General features: G+C 43.6%; 3 non-coding genes across 3 annotated transcripts; 1 reads left to right on the top strand and 2 right to left on the bottom strand.

Moving 5' to 3' along the window:
* Positions 1 to 931: 931 nt before the first annotated feature.
* Positions 932 to 1,004, bottom strand: trnaf-gaa (transfer RNA phenylalanine (anticodon GAA)). Its single transcript has one exon. It is a non-coding gene; the product is annotated as a tRNA-Phe (tRNA).
* Positions 1,005 to 5,545: 4,541 nt separating this feature from the next.
* On the bottom strand, positions 5,546 to 5,618 carry trnaf-gaa (transfer RNA phenylalanine (anticodon GAA)). Its single transcript has one exon. It is a non-coding gene; the product is annotated as a tRNA-Phe (tRNA).
* A 17,558-nt stretch (positions 5,619 to 23,176) lies between these two features.
* trnat-ugu (transfer RNA threonine (anticodon UGU)) lies at positions 23,177 to 23,248 on the top strand. Its single transcript has one exon. It is a non-coding gene; the product is annotated as a tRNA-Thr (tRNA).
* The last annotated feature ends 4,445 nt before the right edge of the window (positions 23,249 to 27,693 follow it).

Genomic DNA, 27,693 nt, shown 5'->3' on the forward strand with positions numbered 1-27,693 from the left:
TGACTGTTGATTTTTTACCCTGATTATTCTTTCAAAACCTTACCCACCGCTGCTGTTAATCTAACTAGCCTGTAGTTACCCGGACTGTCCTCACACCCTTTCTTGAATAAGGGTGTCGCATTTGCCACTGTTTAATCCTCTGGCACCTCCCCCGTATCCAGGGAAGATTGGAAGATTATAGCAAGCCCTTCCGTTATCTGCATCCGCATTTCCTTTCGCAACCTGGGATGTGAGCCATCCGGACGAGGTGTTTTATCTTCCCTAAGCACAGCCAGCCTTTTTAGTACCTCCCTCTCTCAATTTGTACCATCTCCATTGACTCTACTCTCTTCACTTCGACTGATATTTTGTCAAATTCCACATCCTTAGTGATCACTGATACAAAGTACTCATTAAGTAGATTAACATTGCCCTGCACCTCTAAGCTTATATTATCCTTTTTGTCCCTCATAGGCCCGACTCAACCTCTTACTACCCACTTATCATTTACATGCTGCTCGAAGATTTTTGGGTTTCCTTTCATGTTGACTGTCAGTCTATTCTCATAGAAATAGAGAATAAGCAAATAGAGAAGATGTAAGTATTTCCCATCCTTGATGAGGTGGGATTTTTTATGTTGTGGGTGGTAATGTCTTGGCACACGAGTGTGGTGGAAGCAGAGACAATCAATGATTTGAAAAGGAAATTAGATGGATACTTGAAGGAAAGAAACTTGCAGGAGGAAAGGGATCGAGCTGGTGAGTGGAACTGACTAGATTGCTCCGGGGAGAGCCAGCATGGACGTGATAGGCCAAACGACCACCTTCTGTGCTGTAAATGACTCTGTGTTGTTTCTCAAATTCAATCCACTGGTGCTTGGTAAATAATTTCAAAGTAAATTGTGCAACTGGAAAATCAGAAGCAAGGCAAGGGATGCATAAGGAGGCAAAATTGCTGAAACCCGGGATTGAACCAGGGACTTTTAGATTTTCAGTCTTACGCTCTCCCAACTGAGCTATTTCAGCCCTACAATGACAGTGGCTTGGTGTCTTTGTTTTGGAAGAAAATACATACGTTCAAGTTTTCCAAAAAATTAAAGAACACAACATGTGAGTAATATTCCCCATTGCTTTCTCAGTACTGATGGATTGTGAAGCGGGAGACAGCCAGAAGTGCCACTGAGCCGCACAGACCCCGAGCTGAGAATGAAATGAGATCAAATTCAATCTTTCATAGTGAGATGCTGCTGAGAGGTAAGAGTCCTGAATCAAAGCGAGACTTGCTCATTTCAAACACTCCCTGTACTCTCTGCTCATGAAGCCTTACAAAAGGGAAAAACAGAATGGCACTCAAACTCACAACCCTGCCATTAAAAGTCTCATATTCGACTGACAGAACTGTCACTTCTACTCGGTCTCTTATTGGATGGATGCAACTCCAACGCAGGGATGGCATTCAAATCCTCCCATGGGTCCACATGTCAGACTGAGTTCCATGTTGTAGACTCAAGCAAAGGAAATCTGCTCTCTTCCAAAACTATCAGCGAGTTGAAGCTGATTACAATCAACATCATCAGAGGTCAGAACTACCTGGTGAAAGAAGACACCCTGAAGAAGGATCCACAATTATTCAAAGGCATCGACAAAGTGAAAAACAAGAAAATCGATGAGTCAATGCAAGCCAAACAACAGAAACACTGAAGAATTACATTCCAGAAACCAGTCCTGTTGTTTTTGGAGACAGTTCACAATTGCAGCAACAACTTTATATTCCCACTTGGCTATCTGTCCATTTAGTTAATTGCAATTTTGTCGACAAGCTCTTTGAATCCAGTTGTCTGGTCCTCAAGCCAGCTCCGCATGGAAGTCAATTCCACCTTCTGCAAGGCTGAAACCAATAGATAACCTTAATCTAAAAATGCCACCAGACCAGGGCTCGTCTGGGACTTGAACACGGGATCTCTCGCATGTTAATTAACCATACTCCCTAAGCGAAAATCATACCCCTAGACCAACGAGCCACTGACAAGTCAAGCTTTATTAGCTGCTGTGGAATTTCACTGGAACCCCCCAGCCAATCATTCATTTTTTTTCAGATCAAAGCAACATCCTGCAAATGCGGAAATAAAAACAGAAAGTGCTGGAAATGTTCAGCAGCTCTGGCAGCATCTGTGCTGTGAGAAACACAGTTAACATTTCAGGGCACTCAACTTTTGTTTCAGCCATCCTTTCAGACTGCTTCTGTCCATCCAATCTCACTTTCTATTCTATCCACATTCTAACCATTCACTACGTTACTACATTTTTCATGAATTCCTCATTTCTTTTATTAATGACAATTTTGTATTTCTGGCCTTTGCTTCAGACACCACCACAAGTGGAATCATGTCTCCATCTGCCCAATCAAACCACTTCGCTGTTTCCTCACCTTGCAATGTTTCTTTAACCCTGACAGACTGTGGAGTTTCTGCTGCTTATTTGCAGTTCTTGCTTCCCGCCAGTAGATGTCACCTCACTCCAATACAGTGAAGTTTATCAATCTGAGTGAGACACAACAGGAAATAATTGTTCACATTATAGTGAACGTGTGGGATTTATAAATACTAGGAGTGGAGACGAGTTATTATTGCACTCTGCTATTACATCTTTTATAATGGACTCCAGCATTTCCCCCACGACTGATGTCAGCCAAACCGGTATATAATTCGCTGTTTTCTTTCTGCCTCTTTTTTTAAATAGTGGAGTTACATTAACTACCGTCCAATCCATTGGAACTGTTCCAGAGTCGATAGAATTTTGAAAAAAGACCAGAAATGCATCTGCTATTTCAAGGCCACTTCCTTAAGTACTCTGGGATGTAGATTATCAGGCCCTGGGGATTTATCGGCCTTCAATCCCATCAATTTACCAAACATTCCCTACTAATACTGATTTCATCCAGTTATTCCTTCTCACTAGACCCTATGTTCCCCAACATTTCTGGGAGATAATTTGTATCCTCCTTTGTGAAGACAGATCCAAAGTATGTATTTAATTGGTCTGCCATTTCTTTGTTCCCCATTATAAATTCCCCCGTTTCTGACTGTAAAGGGGCCCACATTTGTCTTCACTAATCTTTTTCTCTACACATATCTATAGAAGCTTTTACAGTCAGTTTTTATGTTCTCTGCTAGCTTACTCTCATACTCTATTTCCCCCTTCTTAATCAATCCTTTTGTCCTCCTCTGCTAAATTCCAAACTGCTCACAATCTTCAGGTTTGCTGCTTGTTCTGGCCATTTTATATTTCTCCTCCTTGGATCTAATACTTTCCTTAATTTCTTTTGTAAGCCACAGTTGAGCCACCCTTCCTGTTTTACTTTTGCACAGACAGGAATGAACAATTGTTGTAATTCATCCATGCGCTCTTTAAATGCTAGCCATTGCCTATCCACTGTCAACCCTTTAAGGAACGTTCCCCAATCTATCATCGCCAACTCCCGCCTCATACCTTCATAGTTTTCTTTGTTTAGATTCAGGACCCGAGTCTCGGAATCAACTCTCTCACTCTCCATCTTAATGAAGAATTTTATCATATTATGGGCGCACTTCCCCAAGGGACCCCACACAACAAGATTGTTAACTAATCCTTTCTCATTACACAATACCCAGTCCAGGATGGCCTGTTCTCTAGAGGTGTTATACACCTCTATCAATTCTCCACTCAATCTCCTTTGAGAAAGGCAGAATAATCCTAGCTTTTCCAACCGAACCTTGTAACTAAAATCCCCCTTCCCTGGATCCATTCTGGTAAATCGCCTCTGCGTCCTCCCAAGGACCCTCACATTCTTTCCAAAGTCTGCTGAGCAGAACTGGAAGCAACACTCCAATTGGGGCCTAACCAGAGTTTTATAATGGTTCAGCATAACTTCCCTGCTTTTGTACTCAATGCCTCTATTTATGAAGCCCAAGATCCCATATGCTTTGCGAACCACTCTCGCAATACGACTTGCCTCCTTCAAAGATTGATGCACATGAACCCCAAGTCCCTCTATTCCAGTACACTCTTTAGAACTGTGCCATTAAGTATATATTGCCTCTCCCTATTCCTTATGCCAAAATACATCACCTCACACTTGTCACTATTAAATTCCATCTGCCACCTGTCTGCCCATTCTGCTACCCTATCACTGTCCTGTTGCAGGCAGTTCATATCATCCTCACTGTTTGCCGCTCCTCCAGGTTTGGTGTCATCGGCATATTTTGAGATTCTACTCTGTATTCCAAGATCCAAGTCACTTATCTTGAGCAAAAAAAGCAGTGGTTCTAGCACTGACCCTTGGGGAACACCACTGTCGACTATCCTCCAGTCTGACAAAGAACCATTTAATAAGACTCGCTGTTTTCTGTCCTTAAACCAATTTTCTATCCAATTGGACACTGACCCTCCTAAACCACGAACCTCAATTTTGTTAACCGCCCTTTTATGTGGTACCTTGTCAAACGCTTCCTTAAAATCCATATAAACAACATCCACTGCATTCCCTTCATCAACCTGCTCTGTTAGTTCATCAAAAAATGCAGTTAGATTAGTCAAGCATGAACTCCCATTTATAAATCCATGCTCACTCTCCTTAATTAACTCAAACCTCCCCAAGTGACTGTTGATTTTTTACCCTGATTATTCTTTCAAAACCTTACCCACCGCTGCTGTTAATCTAACTAGCCTGTAGTTACCCGGACTGTCCTTACACCCTTTCTTGAATAAGGGTGTCGCATTTGCCACTGTTTAATCCTCTGGCACCTCCCCCGTATCCAGGGAAGATTGGAAGATTATAGCAAGCCCTTCCGTTATCTGCATCCGCATTTCCTTTCGCAACCTGGGATGTGAGCCATCCGGACCAGGTGTTTTATCTTCCCTAAGCACAGCCAGCCTTTTTAGTACCTCCCTCTCTCAATTTGTACCATCTCCATTGACTCTACTCTCTTCACTTCGACTGATATTTTGTCAAATTCCACATCCTTAGTGATCACTGATACAAAGTACTCATTAAGTAGATTAACATTGCCCTGCACCTCTAAGCTTATATTATCCTTTTTGTCCCTCATAGGCCCGACTCAACCTCTTACTACCCACTTATCATTTACATGCTGCTCGAAGATTTTTGGGTTTCCTTTCATGTTGACTGTCAGTCTATTCTCATAGAAATAGAGAATAAGCAAATAGAGAAGATGTAAGTATTTCCCATCCTTGATGAGGTGGGATTTTTTATATTGTGGGTGGTAATGTCTTGGCACACGAGTGTGGTGGAAGCAGAGACAATCAATGATTTGAAAAGGAAATTAGATGGATACTTGAAGGAAAGAAACTTGCAGGAGGAAAGGGATCGAGCTGGTGAGTGGAACTGACTAGATTGCTCCGGGGAGAGCCAGCATGGACGTGATAGGCCAAACGACCACCTTCTGTGCTGTAAATGACTCTGTGTTGTTTCTCAAATTCAATCCACTGGTGCTTGGTAAATAATTTCAAAGTAAATTGTGCAACCGGAAAATCAGAACCAAGGCAAGGGACGCATAAGGAAGCAAAATTGCTGAAACCCGGGATTGAACCAGGGACTTTTAGATTTTCAGTCTTACGCTCTCCCAACTGAGCTATTTCAGCCCTACAATGACAGTGGCTTGGTGTCTTTGTTTTGGAAGAAAATACATACGTTCAAGTTTTCCAAAAAATTAAAGAACACAACATGTGAGTAATATTCCCCATTGCTTTCTCAGTACTGATGGATTGTGAAGCGGGAGACAGCCAGAAGTGCCACTGAGCCGCACAGACCCCGAGCTGAGAATGAAATGAGATCAAATTCAATCTTTCATAGTGAGATGCTGCTGAGAGGTAAGAGTCCTGAATCAAAGCGAGACTTGCTCATTTCAAACACTCCCTGTACTCTCTGCTCATGAAGCCTTACAAAAGGGAAAAACAGAATGGCACTCAAACTCACAACCCTGCCATTAAAAGTCTCATATTCGACTGACAGAACTGTCACTTCTACTCGGTCTCTTATTGGATGGATGCAACTCCAACGCAGGGATGGCATTCAAATCCTCCCATGGGTCCACATGTCAGACTGAGTTCCATGTTGTAGACTCAAGCAAAGGAAATCTGCTCTCTTCCAAAACTATCAGCGAGTTGAAGCTGATTACAATCAACATCATCAGAGGTCAGAACTACCTGGTGAAAGAAGACACCCTGAAGAAGGATCCACAATTATTCAAAGGCATCGACAAAGTGAAAAACAAGAAAATCGATGAGTCAATGCAAGCCAAACAACAGAAACACTGAAGAATTCCATTCCAGAAACCAGTCCTGTTGTTTTTGGAGACAGTTCACAATTGCAGCAACAACTTTATATTCCCACTTGGCTATCTGTCCATTTAGTTAATTGCAATTTTGTCGACAAGCTCTTTGAATCCAGTTGTCTGGTCCTCAAGCCAGCTCCGCATGGAAGTCAATTCCACCTTCTGCAAGGCTGAAACCAATAGATAACCTGAATCTAAAAATGCCACCAGATCAGGGCTCGTCCGGGACTTGAACACGGGATCTCTCGCATGTTAATTAACCATACTCCCTAAGCGAAAATCATACCCCTAGACCAACGAGCCACTGACAAGTCAAGCTTTATTAGCTGCTGTGGAATTTCACTGGAACCCCCCAGCCAATCATTCATTTTTTTTCAGATCAAAGCAACATCCTGCAAATGCGGAAATAAAAACAGAAAGTGCTGGAAATGTTCAGCAGCTCTGGCAGCATCTGTGCTGTGAGAAACACAGTTAACATTTCAGGGCACTCACCTTTTGTTTCAGCCATCCTTTCAGACTGCTTCTGTCCATCCAATCTCACTTTCTATTCTATCCACATTCTAACCATTCACTACGTTACTACATTTTTCATGAATTCCTCATTTCTTTTATTAATGACAATTTTGTATTTCTGGCCTTTGCTTCAGACACCACCACAAGTGGAATCATGTCTCCATCTGCCCAATCAAACCACTTCGCTGTTTCCTCACCTTGCAATGTTTCTTTAACCCTGACAGACTGTGGAGTTTCTGCTGCTTATTTGCAGTTCTTGCTTCCCGCCAGTAGATGTCACCTCACTCCAATACAGTGAAGTTTATCAATCTGAGTGAGACACAACAGGAAATAATTGTTCACATTATAGTGAACGTGTGGGATTTATAAATACTAGGAGTGGAGACGAGTTATTATTGCACTCTGCTATTACATCTTTTATAATGGACTCCAGCATTTCCCCCACGACTGATGTCAGCCAAACCGGTATATAATTCGCTGTTTTCTTTCTGCCTCTTTTTTTAAATAGTGGAGTTACATTAACTACCGTCCAATCCATTGGAACTGTTCCAGTGTCGATAGAATTTTGAAAAAAGACCAGAAATGCATCTGCTATTTCAAGGGCCACTTCCTTAAGTACTCTGGGATGTAGATTATCAGGCCCTGGGGATTTTTCGGCCTTCAATCCCATCAATTTCCCAAACATTCCCTACTAATACTGATTTCATACAGTTCCTCCTTCTCACTAGACCCTATGTTCCCCAACATTTCTGGGAGATAATTTGTATCCTCCTTTGTGAAGACAGATCCAAAGTATGTATTTAATTGGTCTGCCATTTCTTTGTTCCCCATTATAAATTCCCCCGTTTCTGGCTGTAAGGGGCCCACATTTGTCTTCACTAATCTTTTTCTCTACACATATCTATAGAAGCTTTTACAGTCAGTTGTTATGTTCTCTGCTAGCTTACTCTCATACTCTATTTCCCCCTTCTTAATCAATCCTTTTGTCCTCCTCTGCTAAATTCCAAACTGCTCACAATCTTCGGGTTTGCTGCTTGTTCTGGCCATTTTATATTTCTCCTCCTTGGATCTAATACTTTCCTTAATTTCTTTTGTAACCACAGTTGAGCCACCCTTCCTGTTTTACTTTTGCACAGACAGGAATGAACAATTGTTGTAATTCATCCATGCGCTCTTTAAATGCTAGCCATTGCCTATCCACTGTCAACCCTTTCAGTAACGTTCCCCAATCTATCATCGCCAACTCCCGCCTCATACCTTCATAGTTTTCTTTGTTTAGATTCAGGACCCGAGTCTCGGAATCAACTCTCTCACTCTCCATCTTAATGAAGAATTTTATCATATTATGGACGCACTTCCCCAAGGGACCCCACACAACAAGGTTGTTAACTAATCCTTTCTCATTACACAATACCCAGTCCAGGATGGCCTGTTCTCTAGAGGTGTTATACACCTCTATCAATTCTCCACTCAATCTCCTTTGAGAAAGGCAGAATAATAGTAGCTTTTCCAACCGAACCTTGTAACTAAAATCCCCCATCCCTGGATCCATTCTGGTAAATCGCCTCTGCGTCCTCTCAAGGACCCTCACATTCTTTCCAAAGTCTGCTGAGCAGAACTGGAAGCAACACTCCAATTGGGGCCTAACCAGAGTTTTATAATGGTTCAGCATAACTTCCCTGCTTTTGTACTCAATGCCTCTATTTATGAAGCCCAAGATCCCATATGCTTTGCGAACCACTCTCGCAATATGACTTGCCTCCTTCAAAGATTGATGCACATGAACCCCAAGTCCCTCTATTCCAGTACACTCTTTAGAACTGTGCCATTAAGTATATATTGCCTCTCCCTATTCCTTATGCCAAAATACATCACCTCACACTTGTCACTATTAAATTCCATCTGCCACCTGTCTGCCCATTCTGCTACCCTATCACAGTCCTGTTGCAGGCAGTTCATATCATCCTCACTGTTTGCCGCTCCTCCAGGTTTGGTGTCATCGGCATATTTTGAGATTCTACTCTGTATTCCAAGATCCAAGTCACTTACCTTGAGCAAACAAAGCAGTGGTTCTAGCACTGACCCTTGGGGAACACCACTGTCGACTATCCTCCAGTCTGACAAAGAACCATTTAATAAGACTCGCTGTTTTCTGTCCTTAAACCAATTTTCTATCCAATTGGACACTGACCCTCCTATACCACGAACCTCAATTTTGTTAACCGTCCTTTTATGTGGTACATTGTCAAACGCTTCCTTAAAATCCGTATAAACAACATCCACTGCATTCCCTTCATCAACCTGCTCTGTTAGTTCATCAAAAAATGCAGTTAGATTAGTCAAGCATGAACTCCCATTTATAAATCCATGCTCACTCTCCTTAATTAACTCGAACCTCTCCAAGTGACTGTTGATTTTTTACCCTGATTATTCTTTCTAAAACCTTACCCACCACTGCTGTTAATCTAACTAGCCTGTAGTTACCCGGACTGTCCTCACACCCTTTCTTGAATAAGGGTGTCGCATTTGCCACTGTTTAATCCTCTGGCACCTCCCCCGTATCCAGGGAAGATTGGAAGATCATAGTAAGCCCTTCCGTTATCTGCATCCGCATTTCCTTTCGCAACCTGAGATGTGAGCCATCCGGACCAGGTGATTTATCTTCCCTAAGCACAGCCAGCCTTTTTAGTACCTCCCTCTCTCAATTTGTACCCTCTCCATTCACTCTACTCTCTTCATTTCGACTGATATTTTGTCAAATTCCACTTCCTTAGTGATCACTGATACAAAGTACTCATTAAGTAGATTAACATTGCCCTGCACCTCTAAGCTTATATTATCCTTTTTGTCCCTCATAGACCCGACTCAACCTCTTACTACCCACTTATCATTTACATGCTGCTCGAAGATTTTTGGGTTTCCTTTCATGTTGAATGTCAGTCTATTCTCATAGAAATAGAGAATAAGCAAATATAGAAGATGTAAGTATTTCCATCCTTGATGAGGTGGAATTTTTTATGTTGTGGGTGGTAATGTCTTGGCCTACGAGTGTGGTGGAAGCAGAGACAATCAATGATTTGAAAAGGAAATTAGATGGATACTTGAAGGAAAGAAACTTGCAGGAGGAAAGGGATCGAGCTGGTGAGTGGAACTGACTAGATTGCTCCGGGAAGAGCCAGCATGGACGTGATAGGCCAAACGACCACCTTCTGTGCTGTAAATGACTCTGTGTTGTTTCTCAAATTCAATCCACTGGTGCTTGGTAAATAATTTCAAAGGAAATTGTGCAACTGGAATATCAGATCCAAGGCAAGGGACGCATAAGGAAGCAAAATTGCTGAAACCCGGGTCCTTTACATCTTCAGTCTAACGCTCTCCCAACTGAGCTATTTCAGCCCTACATTAACAATGACTTGGTGTCCTTGTTTTGGAAGAAAATACATACATTCAAGTTTTCCAAAAAATTAAAGAACACAACATGTGAGTAATTTTCCCCATTGCTTTCTCAGTACTGTTGGATTGTGAAGCGGGAGACAGCCAGAAGTGCCACTGAGCCGCACAGACCCCGAGCTGAGAATGAAATGAGATCAAATTCAATCTTTCATAGTGAGATGCTGCTGAGAGGTAAGAGTCCTGAATCAAAGCGAGACTTGCTCATTTGAAACACTCCCTGTACTCTCTGCTCATGAAGCCTTACAAAAGGGAAAAACAGAATGGCACTCAAACTCACAACCCTGCCATTAAAAGTCTCATATTCGACTGACAGAACTGTCACTTCTACTCGGTCTCTTATTGGATGGATGCAACTCCAACGCAGGGGTGGCATTCAAATCCTCCCATGGGTCCACATGTCAGACTGAGTTCCATGTTGTAGACTCAAGCAAAGGAAATCTGCTCACTTCCAAAACTATCAGCGAATTGAAGCTGATTACAATCAACATCATCAGAGGTCAGAACTACCTGGTGAAAGAAGACACTCTGAAGAAGGATCCACAATTATTCAAAGGCATCGACAAAGTGAAAAACAAGAAAATCGATGAGTCAATGCAAGCCAAACAACAGAAACACTGAAGAATTCCATTCCATTCCATTCCAGAACCCAGTCCTGTTGTTTTTGGAGTCAGGTCTCAATTACTGCGACAACTTTATATTCTCACTTGGCTATCTGTACATTTTGTAAATTTCAATTTTGTCGACAAGCTCTTTGAATCCAGTTCTCTGGTCCTGAAGCCAGCTCCGTAAGGCTGACAGCAATCAGTAACATTAAACTAAAAATGCCAAGAGCTCATTGGTGATTTGAACCTAGGGTCGCTCACACTTTCATTAATCACACTCCTTAAACAAGAATCACACCCGTTGACCAAGGAGCCACTGACAGCAAGGTGTTGTATTAGCTCCTGTGGAATTTCACGGGCACCCACAGTGGATCATCCAACCCATAATCCTGAGATTAAAAGTGTCCTGTTCCACTAACTGAACTGTCACTTCTACTCTGTCTCTTATTGGACGGATGCAGTTGTCAGCTCCTCCCCAGGGTTGGCAGTTTTTTCTCTGTGAACCAGCTTCCTCTCAATTCCCAAATTTATCAGTAAATCCACTGACAAAATCTCCAAAGTGTTATTTATTCCTCTCACTCCTCGACAATAAAATTTCGATCTCTTTGCTCTTTTTACCTTCCAAACATTGATATCCATTTTGCTCAGCATTTATTTCTCTCTCCTTTTTATTTAGTTCATGCATTTTCTTAGAAACATTTCATTTCAATTATTTCTGGGGCAAGAAATGAACAGAAGAGATTTGCTGCAATGATACCAGGGGTGAAGGATTTCAGTTCTGTGGAGAGATTGGAGAAGCTGAGGTTGTTCTTCTTGGAGCAGAGAACGTTCAGAAGAGATTTGTCCAAGGTGTTCAAAATCATGATGGTTCTCAACACTTTAAATCAGGAGAAACTGTTTCCTGTGGCAAAAGGGTCAGTAAGCAGAGCACACAGATATCAGGTGATTGGCAAAAGAACTAGAGGTGACATGAAGAACCATTTGTTACACAGTAATGTGTTGTGATCTGGAATGCACTGCCTGATTGGGAGATGAAAGCAGATTCAATCGTAACTTTCAAAAGGGATATGGATAGATGCTGGAAGGGAAAATGTACAGGATTACAGGAAAAAGCCACGCAGCAGGACTAATTGTAATTTGTCTCGACCAAAGAGACAACACTGGCATGATGGACCAAATGGTCTCTTTGTTCTTCATTCTGTGATTCCATAGACATCATGTTACTAGAATTCCCTCTGACCTGGAAGAGAATCAAACCGAAATTCGAGGTATTGTAAACACCACCCATGCCATGTTGTTTATTCTCTGTTTTTCACATTGGCTGCCCCTCGTTCTTTATGTGTTTCCAGCCTGGTCTGCTCCTCTGACCTTCATTCCTGACACTCTATCGACCGTGGCTGACTCATTGTTTGCAATGTTGTGTAATGGTGACTTCACCTTTAAGAAACTGTACCTTTAAGAGACCAAGCCACTGATGCAACAGATGACATCATCATACATATATAAGGAGACACCATTTTGAGAGACACATTCGAACATGGCTTGGAGAGAGCACACACACACCAATGAGAAAAAGACCTGGGACCTGTGATCATGCCATGTAGATAAGAAAGACAATAAATACTGTTTGGATTGAATCTGAATATAAAGCCTGGGGTCATCATTTAATGTAGACGTAAGAACACAGCACAACACTATATTTTTCTGACATTGAGGATTAAAAAGAAGTAATCACACAGACAACCAGGGACATACAGAAGACTTACATTGACAATTCCAGATTTAAATAAATAACGATCATCATGTGTACACAACAACAGCCAGTCTTTCCAGCCTTTACAGAGATAGACAGCAACCCAGGGCCACACTGGAGCAAATGGCTCACAAGACTTGAACTCCTAATGATGGCACTCGCTATCAATACACACCGAAGAAAGAGAGCGTTACTCCTACACTCTGCTGGACCAAAAGTTGACAATACCTTCAATACACTCAGAGACACTGGAACCGAAAATGATTATGATGTTGCGATGCATTTTCTAACAAGATATTTTCAAGAAAGGGCAAATCCTCACTATGAAATTTATGTTTCAGGCAAGCAAAACAATATGGTGCGAGACTCTTGACCACTACATGATGAGACTCAGAAGTCTGAGAAAGAGGCAAATAACGTGACGACGAGATTCCCCTGAGAAACACACAAAACACAAGGACACAGAGGAAACCCAGAGAAAGGTCAAGGAAGACCAAGACAGAAATCACAATCACATTCAAACATCCAATCATTGCAGTGGTGAGGATCCTTATTACAAAACTTGTCCTTCGAGAGGGAAGAAGTGTAAAGTCTGCAGAAAAATGGGACATTTCACTACAGTATGCTGATCGAAGCCTGCAGGAAACATTCATAGATTTAAATGCCAGAAGGAAGATTACATATTTGCAGCACAAGAGAAGATTTTTGTTGCTCACGACCACAGGTCCCGACACGTGCCCATGTGTGATGTGTTCATAGGCAATTCGACAATATCTGCAGTAATTGACTCGGAGCAATGATCAACATGATGGATGCTCCGACATTCCACAAGTAACAGAGAAAACAGAAACTGTAATTGAACAAGCTGATATCTAAAATCTTCTCCCATGGATCAGATACTCCTCCACCAGTGCTAGGGATCATCCAAGTTACTTTTAAATCCTCCCAGGGGTCCACATGTCAGACTGAGTTCCATGTTGTAGAAACAAGCAAAGAAAATCTGCTCAGTTCCAAAACTATCAGCAAGTTGAAGCTGATTACGATCAACATCACCAGAGGTCAGAACTACATTGTGAAAGAAGACAGTCTGAAGAAGGATCCACAATATAGACAAAGACATCGGCAAAGTAAAAAAGAAAACTTTATTTTAGTTTGTTCAGTTTGTTTCTACTGTGCCTACCCACTGTTTTTTTCATGTTTGTCATTGTGGCTGTTTAGTTTTTCAGTCCATTAACACCCTATCTGCACTAATGCTTTGTCTTTCAGCACACCATTAACATATTGTTTGCCTTTTTCTGGTCAACTATTCTGTGGCCTTGTCCTATCTACACCTTCTCCTTTGTTATCTCTTGCCCCACCCCCGCTTTACTTGCTTATAATCTTTTACATTTCTAATATTTGCCAGTTCTGAAGAAGGGTCACTGACCTGAAACGTTAACTCTGCTTCTCTCTCCACAGATGCTGCCAGACCTGCTGAGTCTTGTCAGCACTTTCAGTTTTTATTTCAGATTTCCAGCATCCGCAGTATTTTGCTTTTAAGAAAATCGATGAATCAGTTTCCTTATTTATTTCTGACAAATGATTGATTTGAGTTAGGTAAGGTACCAAGGGTTACAGAAACAAGCAGACAAATGGTGTTAATATAGAGATCAGCAAATATCTAATTGAATGGTGGAACAGACTCGAAAGGCTGCATGTCCTCATCAAGTTCCTATGTTTCTCTTCATTGTCCAAACCCCAACAGTAAACGTCTTTGTTCTCTCCATAGACGTTGAATGAGCCATCGTGTGTTTCCAGTGTTTTGACTTGTTTAAAGGTCGGTTTTTGGAATGAGCCGATGGAATTTAAAACTGATATCCGGCTTCAAACTGCTATTAACCGAGGCCACGCCATCGTCGGATCATTTAATGACCACTCAAAATTCACCTGAGACCAGTGTCAGTGTGCAGCTATGAGAGGGGATTTCTGTACAGTCAGGGCAGGGAACAGAAGTGAGACCAGTGTTAATGTGCAGCTATGAGAGGGGATTTCTGTACAGTCAGAGCAGGAAACAGCAGTGAGACCAGTGTTAATGTGCAGCTATGAGAGGGGATTTCTGTACAGTCAGAGCAGGGAACAGCAGTGAGACCAGTGTTAATGTGCAGCTATGAGAGGGGATTTCTGTACTGTCAGAGCAGGGAAAAGCAGTGAGACCAGTGTTAATGTGCAGCTATGAGAGGGGACTTTTGTACAGTCAGGGCAGGGAACAGCAGTGAGACCAGTGTTAATGTGCAGCTATGAGAGGGGATTTCTGTACAGTCAGGGCAGGGAACAGCAGTGAGACCAGTGTTAATGTGCAGCTATGAGAGGGGATTTCTGTACAGTCAGAGCAGGGAACAGCAGTGAGACCAGTGTTAATGTGCAGCTATGAGAGGGGATTTCTGTACAGTCAGAGCAGGGAACAGCAGTGAGACCAGTGTTAATGTGCAGCTATGAGAGTGGATTTCTGTACAGTCAGAGCAGGGAACAGCAGTGAGACCAGTGTGAATGTGCAGCAATGAGAGGGGATTTCTGTACAGTCAGAGCAGGGAACAGCAGTGAGACCAGTGTTAATGTGCAGCTATGAGAGGGGATTTCTGTACAGTCAGAGCAGGGAACAGCAGTGAGACCAGTGTTAATGTGCAGCTATGAGAGGGGATTTCTGTACAGTCAGGGCAGGGAACAGCAGTGAGACCAGTTTTAATGTGCAACTATGAGAGGGGATTTCTGCACCATTAGGGCAGGGAACAGCAGTGAGGGAGAGAAGCTGTCGGTGTCTGGGCAGGGTCTGAGTTTATCGAATAGTATCAAGAAAGAGCAATTATATTGGGACTGGGTTGTGTTCTCTCTCACACACAGACAGTTACTCTCCCTCCCTCTGTCTTGCTCTCTCTCACAGACACAAACCACTTTTTTCTCTCTCTTGTGAACTCTGTCTCATACTCTTTCTCTCTGCCCATTTTCCAGTAGAAATAGAAAACCTTCTGCTAGTTTGGAGAATCTGGAGTTGTTCTTCTTTGGGAAGAGAAGGTTGAGATGAGATTTGATAGAGGTGTTCAAAATCATGAAGGGTTTGGACAGAGTAGAGAGGGAGAAACTATTCCCATTGGCAGAAGGGTCAAGAACCAGAGGGCACAGATTTCAGGTGAAAGGCCAAAGAACCAGAGGCAACATGAGGAAAAACTTTTTTATGCAGCGAGTGGTTAAGATCTGGATTGCACTGCCTGACAGTGTGGTGGAGGCAGATTCAATCATGACTTTTGAAAGAGAATTTAATAATTATCTGAAGAAAAGAAAATGCAGGGTTACAGGCAAAGGCGGGGGAGTGTGACTAGCTGGCTTGTTCTTGCAGAGAGCTGGCATGGACACAAAGGGCTGAATGGCCTCCTTCTGTGCTGTAACCTGTCTATGATTCTATGACTCTAAGCCTAGAGATTACCAGTGCCTGTGAGTGCCTCAAATGTCTACAGGTGCTGAACCAGCCCACAAACCAAGGAATGAAGCAGTAATTAAAGTTCAGAAATCCTAAGGTATCAGGATGTGGGAGGGACTATTGCTCTCAGTTTAAAGTACTGATTTCATTAATTGAATATCCTTAGTGTCCCAGCTCAGTGTAATCCTGAGCAATAATTGCCAGCAGGTTTTTGAAGTGACAATTAAATGAGGCCCTGTTGGTGGATGTTAAAGATTCCCCAGCGCGATTGAAAGAATCACAGGGAATTCTCGCACTGTCCTGACCAACATTCCTGACTCAGTAACATCACCTGAAACAGCTGAACACAAAGAACTAACTGAAGGGTCAAAGTGCAAGGGAGAAAAACCAAACCCGTGTCAACTTCACACAGGAACCCATCGACCATCAGAAAACACACTTCATGAGCTGCAATGTCTGATCATTGAGTCACAGGTATCCCCTCCTGCCTGGCTTCGTTCCGTGTGGGAATGGGAATTAGAATGTTTCAGCAACTCATGAAAGTATCCCTGGAGCAGTTGAAACAGCATTCCCCGTGTTTCAATAAGAAATTCTGATCTGAAATGAAGAAAAAACAGAAAATGCTGGTAAAATTCAGCAGATCTGTCCATCGCAGGACTGATACAAGCTCAATTCTCAATCCAAACAGTGAGAGATCCAAACACTGAGACAGAATATGAACAGAGAGAGAAAAAACAGGTTAACTGTGCTATGAGAGTAAAAACAGGAAATGCTGGAAATACTCAGCAGGTCTGGCAGCATCTGTGGAGAGAGAAGCAGAGTTAACAATTTCAAGTCAGTTACCCTTCATCACAGCTGACAAATATTAGAAATATAAAAGGTTTTAAGCAAGTAAAGCTGGGGGTGGGGCAAGAGATAACAAAAGAGGTGTTGATTGGACAAGGTCACAGAGAATAACTGACCAGAGGGGCATGGAACAAAGGCAAACAGTGCTGAACAGTGCTCAATGGTGTGCTGAAAGACAAAGCGTTAGTACAGAGAAGGTGTGAATTGACTGTAATGCACAAAGCACTCCGAACACAAACATTAAACATTTTTTTAAAAAACAGAAACAATGGGTAGACACAGTAGAAACAAACTAACCAAACTAAAAAAAATGAAATAAAGTAACCAAAGAAAAAGGAAAAACTAAACATAAAAAAGTGTGTTGGGGGGGTGGGGGTGGGGTCCGTCATGCTCTGAAATGATTGAATTTAATGTTCAGTCCGGCAGGATGGAGCGTGCCAAATCACTGACCTGAAACGTTAACTCTGCTTCTCTCTCCACAGATGCGGCCAGACCTGCTGAGTATTTCCAGCATTTTTTGTTTTTGTTTTAGATTTCCAGCATCTGCAGTATTTTGCTTTTATGTTATGAGAGTACTTCTACTGTTTTTGTAAACATGTTTTAAATATGCAAAGTTGAATTATGGACACTGATTCCTCCAGTTCTCTGGCATCATTCGCATATTCAAGGAGGATTGAAAGATTGTGGTGCGAGTCTCCGCTATTTCCAACCTTACCTCCCTCAGCAACCCAGGATGCAGCCCATTCAAACTGGGTGACTTTTCTACTGTGAGAGCTGCCAACCTTGTAATTGTCTCCTCTTTATCTATTTTCATTTCGTCCAATTTTCTCACTTCCTCCTCCTTTCCTGTGACATTGACAGCATCCGCTCATTTTGTGATGACAGATGAAATGTACTTAATTAGTACCTCAGCCACACCCTCTGCCTCCACAGGATCTCCTAATTGACCCACCCTTTCATTGTCTGTCTATATGTTGGTAAAAGACTTCAGTGTTCCCAGTTATGTGACCTGCTAATCTTTTCTCATACATTCTCTTGCTGATCTCATTTCCTTTTTCAGCTCTCCTCTGTACTTTCTGTATTCTGCTTGTTTCTCTACTGCATATGAGTCCTCACATGATTTCTATGTTAATGATTTTTGAACTATTTTGTTGAAGGATTGAGTTTTGTAAATTTCTCCCTAGCTCCCCTCATGGTCAGGCAGAAAGTTTAACTGCTGTGTTTTCAATCAGCAACAGCTTTATTTGAAAAGCCATTGGGACAGGATTCCGGGTTTTAATCCAGTCACAAATCTGGTTCTGATGTCTTGTGGCTCCAGCTGTCACATGACCTGTCAGAGGATGACCTCATAATTGACCCATTCATGGAGCTGTGGGTTGATGTTTAAATTGTTTCAAAATAATTTTCCAGAAGGACAATTAAAATGAATCGATATATAAAAGGTAGATTTTGTGAATTTGTGCTCCCAGTGGAAATTCCTGCAGTCAGGTTTTCAGATCCCCAATTCCCCACAGGAAGCTCTGTGCTCAGAGTCTGTATTCATTATAACAACATTATACAGAATCATTTCATGGGAGACCCCAGTGTGAATTGTAGACAGGTGGGTCAGTTTTAACTTTCAAAGTAACACAGAAGCAAAATACTGCAGATGCTGGAAATCTGAAATAAAAACAGAAAATGCTGGAAATACTCAGCAGGTCTGGCAGCATCTGTGGAGAGAGAAACAGAGTTAACGTTTCTGGTCTGTGACCTTTCATCTGAACAGGGCTGAAATTGTCTGTGGAACAGAAACGATGGGCCAAGTGGCCTCTTTCTGTGCCTTCAACTTTCTCTGACTCTGTGATTCCATGAGATTGTGGAATCAATTTCAGGGTCGATGACATTGCACTCTGTAAGGATAGGAAGATGGAGATTATTAAGTACAGTGCAAAAATACAGATGCTTTTACATTATTTTAATCAAAATTGATTTAAATTTTGTGCTCACGAATCCTATCTTTTGATCACAATGACACTGATAACAATGGAAAAAGCAAGAGTTGCATTTCACGACCACAGGACGTTGCAAAGTGTTTTACAGCCAATGAAGGACTTTCCAAGTGTAGTCACTGTAGTCATGCAGGAAACATGGTGGCCAATGTGCGCACAGCAAGCTCCCAGAAACAACAATGTGATAAAAAACGAGATAATCTGCTTTTTAGTGATGATGATTCAGGGTTAAACAATGACCAGCACCCCAGAGATAATTCCCCTTCTATTCTCTGAAATAGTGCCATGGTACCTTTAACATCCACCTGAGAGGGCAGAGGGATCCTCAGTTTTCTGTTTCACCTGAAAAACAGCATTTCTGATAGTGCAGCACTGCCTCAGTACTGTACTGGAGTGTCAGCCATTTTTAAAGGGCTGTTAGTCCTACTGGAAAATATTTAAAGGAAGATTAAATGAAATGAAATAAATACATTGCTTTTGCCTCTCTCCCATCCCCCCAATAACAGTTAAATTAATTATTTGCCCTTTCCTTCCCAAACCTACCTTTACCATCTGACCTTCCGCCCAAAACTGCACAAACTGTAAACTATAACCCTTCCCACCATCCCCTACACCCATGACATTAATTTGACTCCGTCCCCCCACCCTCACACTGAGAAACTTACCTTCTGCCCCCTCCCCATCAGTGTTGCACCTCATTTCCCCGGATGGGGCTCCGAAGGCACGGCAGTGCCAGTCACTGGGCTGAAGATCGCAGCAGGATATCAGGAAGTGATGGGATAATAATTAATGCAGGTTTGTGGTCCCGTTGCCGAGCGGTGGGGGTCCCCCACAAGGCCTCGCCGTCGCCGGCAATATTGAGCCAGGCCCTGCCGGCGTTGAGGTCCGTGGCGGGCCTCATCCGGGGCCATCTTCAAGCGGCTCCCACCCCACCCCCACCACAGATCTTGACGTCGAGGGATCTAGAGAATCCAGCCCATTGTTTCTGTCAATCTCAACTCCACAAGGATTTGCCTGTTAATTGTAGAAAAATTAAAGCTCAATAACCTTTTGATAAAAGGGGGTTCAAATCCATTTCCAAACAAATGATAGTTCTCATTGTATCCAGAACATGTTTTCTGACATACAAACATACCAATTAGGAGCAGGAGTAGACCACTCTGCCCCTCGAGTCTGCTCCACCATTCAATAAGATCATGACTGATCTGATTGCAACCTCAACTCCACATTCCCACCTGCCCCCGATAACCTTTCACCCCCTTGTTTATCAAGAATCTATCTACCTCTGTCTTAAAATATTTCAGAATTTCTGTCGTCCAGCAACTCTCACTTTGTTTCCTGGATTTCACCTGAGAAATGTATTTCCACACTTTGGATATCCTGTACTTCATGAATGTTTTTTCTCTCTCGGGATCTCCCTTTAATTATATTCACCGCTGGTATTTTACTGCCACACACTGACTGAAAGTGTCCCATCTTTCTGCAGGAAAAACACTCAGCTTCTTTGGCGAGGCAGTTTTCCCACTTGTGTCTCTCTCGGCCACACCTACTGCAATTGGTTGCAGCTACCACTAGATGCTCTTCCCGCCTTTCTTGTCTTTTACCACTAATTTTTCCTTTTGCTTTCTTAACAAATTCAATTGAGTCTGCAACTCTCGAGATCAGACTCTCCCTGTCCCCTCGGACAACGGATTGGTTAAACTTTCTAACCTCTGTTTGTCTGCTCAATTGAAACTCTTTCGTTAATGTGAGATCAGCCCTGGACTGTAGATGATCTGAAAAGGTGTTGTCTAATACCCCGAACATAATCCTGTCTCCATTCAGCTCTTCTCTTAAGTTGCTGTATTCACAATCCTCCGTGAGATTGTACAAGTCATTGAAAAATGAATGAATACTCTCCCCTTTCTGTTTTGTATGCTTATTAAATTCAAAGTGATTCCTGACAATGCAGCAGCCAGCCGACGTCATCACAGCGCTCCAAGCTCGCACATGCACAAACAGTCTCCTGCGCTCTGAGATGCTGTGCATGCTCAGCCTACGTCTTCCAGGACAAAGTGGCGCATGTGCGGGAAAACTCTCTCCCCCCACTCGGCCACTCACTCCAGGCCGCTCGCTGCCCGCTCCTTGCTACCCCGCTCCCCCGCCCTCCGGCCACTTGCTACCAACCCACCACCGCACTGCCCTCTCTCCGTCCACTCACGCCCCGCTTCCCCCCCACGTCCCTCCAGACACTAGCTTTAAGCCATGCTGCTTCCCTCCTCTCGGCCTCTCGCTCCAACATTCGATCATTCTTCACCGCACCACCCGATAAAGCAAGGCGAGCTTCGAGGGGTGATGGGGCAATGTTGGAGCGAGTGGCCGAGAGGAGGGAAGCGGCAGAGCCCATGGCCTGGAGTGTGAGCGGCCAGAGAGCAGGATGGGGGTGGTGGTGGGTGAAGCGGGGAGTGAGCAGTCAGAGAGTGGGATGGGGGGAAACGGGGAATGATCGTCCGGAGAATGGGATGGCACTGTTTAGAGGGGATTTGAGGAAAAATGTTTCACCTCGAGGGTGGTTGGAATCTGGAACACATTCCCTGAAGGAGTGGTAGAGGCAGGAACCCTCACAACATTTAAGAAGTATCTAGATGACCACTCAAAACGCCACAGAATACAAGGCTACGGCCACGTGCTGGAAAATGGAATGAGAATAGATAGGTACTTGATGGCCGGCACGGACATGATGGCCGAAGGGCCTGTTTCTGTGCTGTATAACTCTATGACTCTATGAATCCTCACTGAATTACAGAGGGTGTGCAGCACTGTCAGAGGTGCTGTCCTTCTAATGAGACTTCAAACAGTGCGACGTTCTCCGACTATCAACCAAAACGTGTCCTTTGTGTAGATATTTTTTTTTAGAGATACAGCAATGAAACAGGCCCTTCGGCCCACCGAGTCTGTGCCGACCATCAACCACCCATTTATACTAATCCTACACTAATCCCATATTCCTACCACATCCCATCATTTCCCTACCACCTACCTATACTGGGGGCAATTTATAATGGCCAATTTACCTACCAACCTGCAAGCCTTTTGGCTTGTGGGAGGAAACCGGAGCACCCAGAGAAAACCCATGCAGACTCAGGGAGAACTTGCAAACTCCACACAGGCAGTACCCAGAAATGAACCCGGGTGGCTGGAGCTGTGAGGCTACAGTGCACGCCACTGTGCCACTGTGCCATATTTGCTTATGAAATGACAGTCACTGCTCCGAAAGTAATTCACTTTAGGTGAATTAAGATGACTTTTTACTGGATAACTGGCGAATGCGCAAGAGGGAGCGGGGGACTGTTGAGGGTGGGATGGAGGCGGCGATGGCAACCTTTGAGGGGATTTTTAGGTCGAAGTTGTTTTCTGTGATAAATTGAGTAGCTCCATCTTTAATCCTGGCAGCTGCCTGAATGTCACAGACAGTGACGTTTCAGTGGAAGAGGCTGCATTTGCGCATGTGCTAGTACAGCGTCACCTGGTGGTTGCGTTGTCAGCAAATGCAGCGTTTTAACTTTGGCTCCACGATGACATTTTTTTCCTCAATTAAAATAGGTCTTGAGTGTCTTAATAACTTCTTCACACGTAGCCTTCTGTTCTTCATGAGGATGTTGCCTGCACACTCCCTCCATTGCAGACAATAGCGTACTGACCTGCTCCATGTCTGGCTTCTGCACGAGACCCGATGCAGTACAATACCTTGCAAAGTTCTGGAAACATCTCGGCCACTCCTCGGCTTGGTTCAGTCCAGTGACCTTTTCAAAGGTACAGGCAAAGATTTCTCCATCTTCGCTTTGGTTTACTGCAGCCCCCATATAATGTTCTGATATCTGTCAAGGCTTAGTACACAATTTATAAGAATCTGACGGTTAAAATAACCTGAGTTTACTCTGCACATCTTGCATTGAAGGTTTCATCTACAACTCTCCATGAGGTGCCGGACAGATTATATTACATCACTTCCTGTGATGATGCACACAGTCTATTTATATAATCTGCCCAGTAACAACCCAATGTCCACTCTTATATTATTGTACAGATGTGAGAAAAGCTGAGGATGGGAATGGAATGTCTGAATGAAGATTTCATGATGCTGATGATGGAAATGAGGCTGATCTGTTACCCATTCCACAATCCCTCTTGATTTCTGTGCATGTTTCTCGATGCTGTTTCAACCAAATTGAAAAAGAATCACAAATCCTCCTCTGGAGCCTCAGGTGTCCATTAACAAAAGGCATGGTGGCCAAGTGGTAAGGCGTCAGTCTTGTAAACTGAAGATCACGGGTTCAATCCCCGTACATGCCTCATGATTAGTTTCTCACTTTAAATGTTATGTTTCCAGAACAGATGTCTGTTGCATTTGTTTCAGCCATCTGGAAATCAGTGTGATGTTACACTTTATCCTGGACACTGGGAAGAACATGAGGAGTAGCCACATGGTCCCTTGAGCTTTCTCTGCCATTGATGGAGTGAAAATATCTGAGGTCCAAGCACTGAACCTTATTACTGTGCATTTGCTTGATATTTCACAGAGCTATTCTATTAATCCCACATCCCACACTCCTGTCCTTTCCCCCATTGCCCTGTTATATTTTCCATGTCAGGTATATATACAATTCCATTTAGAGTTCCCATTGAATCTGCTTCCACTGACCTTTCAGGGTTGCATTCCAGACCAGAACAACACACTGCTGAAATAACAATCTCCTCATCACAACGCTAATTCTTTTGTCAATTACTTTAAATGTGTTTCCTCTGGTTACTGACCCTTCTGTCACTGGCAACACTTTCTCCTTCTTCACTCTGTCAAAACTCTTCAGAATTTGCATTTCCTGCTGCCTTTGCTGAAATAACAAGGCTGAGCACACATCACCAAAAGGAAAATGATTGGCCCTGAATCACATTTATCTTTCCTGTCAATCTGATGTGGACCTTGTATTTTCCCGGAACCAAACAACCTGAGCAACAAGTGTGGGTTCCAGTGATTCCCACCGCTCTGAGAGAGAGAGGATGTGATAATGAGCCAGAGAGAAGAAAGGAATGAGATAGAGAGTAAAATAGCCCTGGTCTGTTTCTACTAACCCCCGGCCCCCTACTTAAAATGGCATCATTTTCTCCTGCCTCTCCACATTCTAATCCATTGATTAATGCAATCCTTTCATCTGGAACATAGAACATAGAACAGTACAGCACAGTACAGGCTCGTCGGCCCACGATGTTGTGCCGAACCTTTAACCTACTCGAAGATCAAACTACCTACATACCCTTCATTCTACTATCATCCATGTACCTATCCAAGAGTTGCTTAAATGTCCCTAATGTATCTGCTTCTACTACCACCGCTGGCAGTGCATTCCACGCACCCACCACTCTCTGTGTAAAGAACCTACCTCTGACATCTCCCCGAAACCTTCCTCCATCACCTTAAAATTATGCCCCCTGGTGATAGCCCTTTCTGCCCTGGGAAAAAGTCTCTGGCTATCCACTCTATCTATGCCTCTCATCATCTTGTACCCCTCTATCAAGTCACCTCTCATCCTTCTTCGTTCCAATGAGAAAAGCCCTAGCACCCTCAACCTTTCTTCGTAAAACATACCCTCCAGTCCAGGCAGCATCCTGGTAAATCTCCTCTGCACCCTCTCTAAAGCTTCCACATCCTTCCTGTAATGAGGCGACCAGAACTGAACACAATATTCCAAGTGTGGTCTAACCAGGGCTTTATAGAGCTGCAGCATAACCTCGCGGCTCTTAAACTCAATCCCCCTGCTAATGAAAGCCAACACACCATCCGCCTTCTTAACAACCCTATCAACTTGGGTGGCAACTTTGAGCGATCTATGGACATGGACCCCAAGATCCCTCTGTTCCTCCACACTCCCAAGCATCCTGTCTTTAAGCCTGTATTCTGCATTCAAATTCGACCTTCCAAAATGAATCACTTCACACTTTTCCAGGTTGAACTCCATCTGTCCCTTTAATTCCTGTTTCCTAATCCATTGATGTTTCACAATGTACTGAACTGTCCCAATCCATTGAAATAACTCAGTCTATAGAATTTCCCAATCCACTGATATTTTCCAGTCCATTGACTTTCCCAATCCATTAATGGTTCCTGACCATTGAATTTCCCAATCCATTTATATTGCCTGTGATTTCAAAGCAACTGTGGAATACAAATAGTATCAGTATTATCAGATACATCGAGACGAGGTGCAATAGCCAAGTGGACAGATGTCAGGTTTATAAAGAAAAAAGCACTGGCTCGATATTTGTCCAGTCTATCACTGGATCTGAACTCTCAACCTACTGTTTTTCTGTGGGTCTGCTGACTTGAATATGTGAAGAACCATTGGATGTTTCTCAATCCTCTGACTTTTCTCATTCTTGTGCCATATTTGTTCCTTTGGGTTCACCAGTGAAGAAAATTATTCCCTATTACATTTGGTGAAGACTTTAATAACCTCACATCCTTGTGTCTCACCATCTCAGGTCAAACCCCCTACAGAAACTTTAAACATTTAACGATTCTCCTGGAAACATTTTCAAGGGCGCAGCCATTCCTTCATTACGCTTCCTTCTTTGACATGTGATTGACAAATATGTGTGTAATGGAGAGAGAGAGAGTGAAAAAAAAGAGAGAGAGAGTGCAATAGAAAGTTAGAGGACCAGCTAAAGACAGATAGAGAGAGAGAGGCAGAGAGAGGTAAAGCGATAGACAGAGAGAGAGAGAGAGAGAGAGAGAGAGAGAGAGAGAGAGAGAGAAGGAGAGAGAGTCATTGAGTCCTGGAGTCACTACAGTACAGGAAGTCATTTTGCCCATCAAGCCCATGTAAATCAATCCATTCAGTCCCATTCCCCCGCTCTATCCCCATCGCCCTGTAAGTTATCTAAACCTGTCATATTTATTATAATCTTGTACATGTCTATCAAATCTCCCCTCAATCTCCTTTGCTCCAAGGAGAACAACCCCAGCTTCTCCAACCTAACCTTACAGCTAAAATCCCTCATGTCTGGAACCATTCTGTTAAATCTCCTCCACCCTCTCAAGGACACTCACATCCCTCTAAAAGTGTGTTGACCAGAACTGGATGCAATTCTCTGGTTGTGGCCCAACTAGAAATTTATACAGGTTCAGCATAACTTCCCTACTTTTGTGCTCAGTACCTCTATTTATGAAGCCCAAGATCCCATATGCTTTGCTAACTACTTTCTCAATGTGTCCTGCCACCTTCAAAGAACTATGCATATGAATCCCCAGGCTTTTATTCCTAAAAATATGCTTTATTCATATAAATCTGTAAAAGATGCATTATACAACAGTTCAAAACAGCACCAAGTTGACATTCCAAAAAGTGCAAAGGAAATCAGTTTTCTTCAATACAGGAGTGAGTTGCCTCTCAACCCTTCCACTCCATTTTACCTGACATGGACATTTTACATCAAACCCATATCTGGTGTCTCCAGCACAAGGGTTTCCAATGGGTCCAGCTGCCCAGTTCACGATGGCGGGGGGACCTTACACAGTGGTCTTTCCCCATTGAGCATTTGCAGTGGCTACCCCAAGCTTTAGTGTGTCCCTCAGCACGTAGTCCTGGACCTTGGAATGTGCCAGTCTGCAAAACCCGGTCGTGGACAACTCTTTGCGCTGCAAGACCAGCAGGTTTCGGGCAGACCAAAGAGTATCTATCACCAAATTGATGGTCCTCCAGCAGCAGTTAATGTTTATCTCGGTGTGCATCCCTGGGAACAGCCCGTAGAGCACAGACTCCTGTGTTACAGAGCTGCTTGGGATGAACCTCGACAAAAGCCACTGCATCTCTTTCCACACCTGCTTTGCAAAGACACATTCCAGAAGGAGGTGGGCAACTGCCTCTTCCCCACCGCAGCCACCTCGAGGGCCGCATGTGGAGGGGGCGAGACTTCGGGCATGCAGGAAGGATCTGACAGGAAGGGCTCTTCTTACCACCAGCCAAGCTACATCTTGGTGCTTGTTTGAAAGTTCTGGTGATGAGGCATTCTGCCAAATGACTTTGGCAGTCTGCTCGGGGAACCATCCGACCGGATCCACCATCTCCTTTTCCCGTAGGGCCTTGAGGACATTCCGTGCAGACCACTGCCTGATGGATTGGTGGTCAAAGCTGTTTTCCCTCAGAAACATTCCCACGCAGGATAGCTGGTACGGCACAGTCCAACTGGATGAAGCGATCCGCGGCAATGTGACCAGCCCCATCCTTCGCAACACCGGGGACAGATAAAACCTCAGCACATAGTGACACTTGGTGTTTGTGTACTGGGGCTCTACACACAGCTTGGTGCAGCTGCACACGAAGGTGGTCATCAGGATGCGGGCGACGTTGGGTACATTTTTCCCGCCCTTGTCCAGAGGTTTGAACATCGTGTCCCTCCCGCCCTGGTCCATTTTAGATCTCCAGATAAAGCGGAAAATGGCTCGGGTGACTGCCACAGTGCAGGAGTGGGGTATGGGCCAGACCTGCGCCACGTACAGCAACAACGAGACTGCCTCGCACCTGATGACCATTTTCTTACCCACAATGGAGAGAGATCGCTGCTCGCACACACTCAGTTTATTGTGCACCCTGGTCACTCGCTCCTTCCAGGTTTTGGAGCAGGCCCCGGCCCTTCCGAACCGTATCCCCAGCACCTTCAGGTAGTCTGACCTGATGGTGAAGGGGACAAAGGATCGGTCGGCCCGGTTCCCAAAGAACATGGCCTCACTCTTGCCATAGTTG

The sequence above is a fragment of the Heterodontus francisci genome, unplaced genomic scaffold (assembly GCF_036365525.1).
Source record: "Heterodontus francisci isolate sHetFra1 unplaced genomic scaffold, sHetFra1.hap1 HAP1_SCAFFOLD_51_2, whole genome shotgun sequence".
NCBI lineage: Eukaryota > Metazoa > Chordata > Chondrichthyes > Heterodontiformes > Heterodontidae > Heterodontus > Heterodontus francisci.